Source organism: Nannospalax galili, unplaced genomic scaffold (genome assembly GCF_000622305.1).
Source record: "Nannospalax galili isolate Female #2095 unplaced genomic scaffold, S.galili_v1.0 scaffold86, whole genome shotgun sequence".
Taxonomy (NCBI): Eukaryota; Metazoa; Chordata; class Mammalia; order Rodentia; family Spalacidae; genus Nannospalax; species Nannospalax galili.
This window is the reverse complement of record NW_008354174.1, coordinates 846,598-849,635: the sequence shown is the minus strand read 5'-3', so window position 1 is coordinate 849,635 and position 3,038 is coordinate 846,598. Positions and strand designations below refer to the sequence as shown.

General features: G+C 44.6%; 1 pseudogene; it reads right to left on the bottom strand.

Moving 5' to 3' along the window:
• Window positions 1-869: 869 nt before the first annotated feature.
• LOC103748545 lies at window positions 870-1,175 on the bottom strand (annotated as a pseudogene).
• Window positions 1,176-3,038: the final 1,863 nt, after the last annotated feature.

The window sequence follows — 3,038 nt, the reverse complement described above, 5'->3', positions numbered from 1 at the left end:
AGAAGGAAGGAAGGAAGGAAGGAAGGAAGGAAGGAAGGAAGGAAGGAAAGGAAGTTAGTTAATGTTTTTGGCTAAAAGCCAAAAAGCCTTGTGCCTCTTGGCAGTCTCATCCTTACCAAAGGCTAGAGATGCCAGAAGTACTTGGGGGATCTGATCTGATTCCTAAATGATTTTACAGTTACCTCTTCAGAGAGGTAATGTTCCATACAGTAGCAGGAAAGACTCTCTTAAGAGAAAACTCCTCGTCAAGAGACTAAAAATCTCTGACTTGGGTGGAGACTTAACATTCCAGTTGAGCCAGGTCAATTACCTGGTCATGGGACTGCCCCTAGGAAGGTGAGTTCATCATAAGCCACACATTGAATACCTAGTGTGTTAATGAAAGGGTGAATTTTTCTGCCCCAAGTCCTCACCCTCCCTAGAGCAATTCCTAATAGGTCAGCAGCCTTGTAGTTTTGTAAGTCTGCCCCTCCCCCTGCCCCCACCTTTTTTGACACAGAGTCTCCCTATAACCCCAGCTAGCATAGAACTCACTGTGTACAAGAGGCTGGCCTCCATCTCCACAGAGATCTGCCCACCTCTGCCTCCTCAGCCCTGAGATTATAAAGTCATGCACCACCAGGCCCAGTGTCTGCCTGTTTTTTTTTTTTGAAGCCTAAACGTTCCTTTTTTTTTTTTTTCATTTACATTATTTTATTGGAAATGTTCATACCAGTACAGGAAAACTAGACTTCACAGACAACAGATGTCATCAGTTTAGATATCATCAGTTTATTATAAAAGGAGGCATGGAAATTATTTACCTGATGAAATACTTCAGAGGTTCAGTGGAATGGACAGCTCTGTGTGATGCCATTTCAACAGTGGTTTCAGTCTACATGCTTCCCGAGAACGTCACCGTCTCTAAATAAGAAATAATCCTTGTCGTCTATATCTGCTTTGGCGCCTCTGCACTGTGGGAGAACTTTGTCTCCAACTTTCACACTAACTGGTTGAATCTCTCCACCCTTCCCTTTAGAGCCTGATCCCACAGCTTCTACTGTTCCTTGCAGTACTTTTCCTTGAGATTTTTCTGGAAGCGTAATGCCACCTTTGGTGACAGTTTCAGCTGCACTCCTTTCAACCAGTACTCCATCAAACAGCGGAAGAAGCTTTCTAAATGCCTGTCCAGCCATAGCTCCGGCCGCCACAGCCCAGACTCTACTCTCGTGAGACCTGTAGTCCAACCCAGGTACACGTGAAAAAGTCTGTGCAGCGCAGGCATGTCCACTTTCCTTTTGTTTTTTAAACTTTAAAAAAAAATTATTTATTATTTTTATTTTATGTGTATGCGCGTGTTTCCTGCATGTAGGTAAGTGCGCCCATATTGTACAATTCCCGTGGAGGTCAGAAGAGGCTGTTGGATCCACTGGGAATGGAGTTACGGACAGTTGTTAGCTGCCATGTGGGTGCTGGGATTCGAACCCGGGTCTTCTGTAAGAAAACCAATGTTCTCAACTGCTGAGCCATCTCTCCAGCCCCTCCTTTTTTTTTTTTTTAACTCTTTTTTTTAATTTCCCCAACTCTGGTCTACCCCAACATCTTGGGTTTCTTTACTCGTTTTGTTTTTTTTTAATTTTCTTTTTAAAAAATATTTTATTTAAGCCAGGTGTGGTACAGGTCTTTAATCCCAGAATTTGGGAGGCAAAGGCAGGTAGATCTTTGTGAGGTGTGTGAGTGTATTGCCTGCATGTATGTAACTGCACCCATGTTATATAATGCCCTCAGAGGTCACAAGAGGGTGTCTCAGATCCTCTGGAACTGGAGTTGGATGATTGTTAGCTGCCATGTGGGTGCTAGGCATTGAACCCAGGTCCTCTGCAAGAGCAGTCAGTGCTCTTAATCGTTGGGCCATGTCTCTAGTTCCTACCCTTTTTTAAAAATTCCCCAGCCACGTGGCTGCTATGTGCCTGTCCTCCATATCAGCTTTAAATGGGCTTAGCTTTTTCCCTTCTCTCCTCCGGTCTCCTCCTCAGGGAAGCTGCTGAGATTTACAGCCTGAACTATATTAGCAACTAAACCTAAGTTACTCCATCTTGCTCAGAATAGCTTTTTTAACAGTAACCTCTTTTCACTTATGGGAAATATTTAAAAAGAGGAAACGGGCTGGGGAAATGACTCAGCGGTTAAGAGCACCAACTGCTCTTGCAGAGGACCGAGGACCCAGGTTCAATTCCAAGCACCCACGTGGCAGCTACAAACCGTTCTTAACTCCAGTTCCAGGGGAATCCAAAGCCCTCCTCTGACCTCCACAGCATTGTACGACACGGGTACATACATGCAGGCAATACACACATACACATAAAATAAAAATAATAAATAAAATATTAAAATATTTTTTAAAAAGAGAGAGAAAACAGCCTTTAGTTCTAAGAAGTAGCTCAATCACTGTGTTGGATAGCTTTAGTGTCAACTAAAGGGTTGAGGGAGCCTCAATTGGGGAATTGCCTCCACTGGACTAGCCTGTGGCCATGTCTGTGGGGCATCTTCTTGATTGTTGAGTAATGTGGGAGGGCCCAGCCCACTGGGAGGGCCCAGTCCACTGTGTGGGGTGCCACCCCTGGGCAGGTGGGCCTGTGTTGCAGAAGAAAGCAGGCTGAGCAGAGGCCAGGAGAGCAAGTCAATAAGCAGCTATCCTCCATGGCCTGTGCTCCAGCTCCTGCCTCCAGGTTCCTGCCCTCAGTTCCTACCTTGGGCTCCCTGATGAACTGTGACCTGGGAGATGTAAACTGAATAAACACTTTCCTCCCCCAAGTTGGTGTTGGTCAGAGTATTTTGTCACAGCAATGAAGAAACAAACCAGAACAATCACAAACCAGTGGAACGTGCTAATCTCAGACATTTTACATCTGGCTAACTGCTTGTTTTTGCTTCTGTAACTCTCTTGCTATTTTAGGTCACCTTGACACAAAGTATAAGACCACCCTGTTATTGTATGACCACCTGGTGGTCAGCTTTCTTACTATACTTATTATGGCTAGGAAGTTGACTAATTTTAA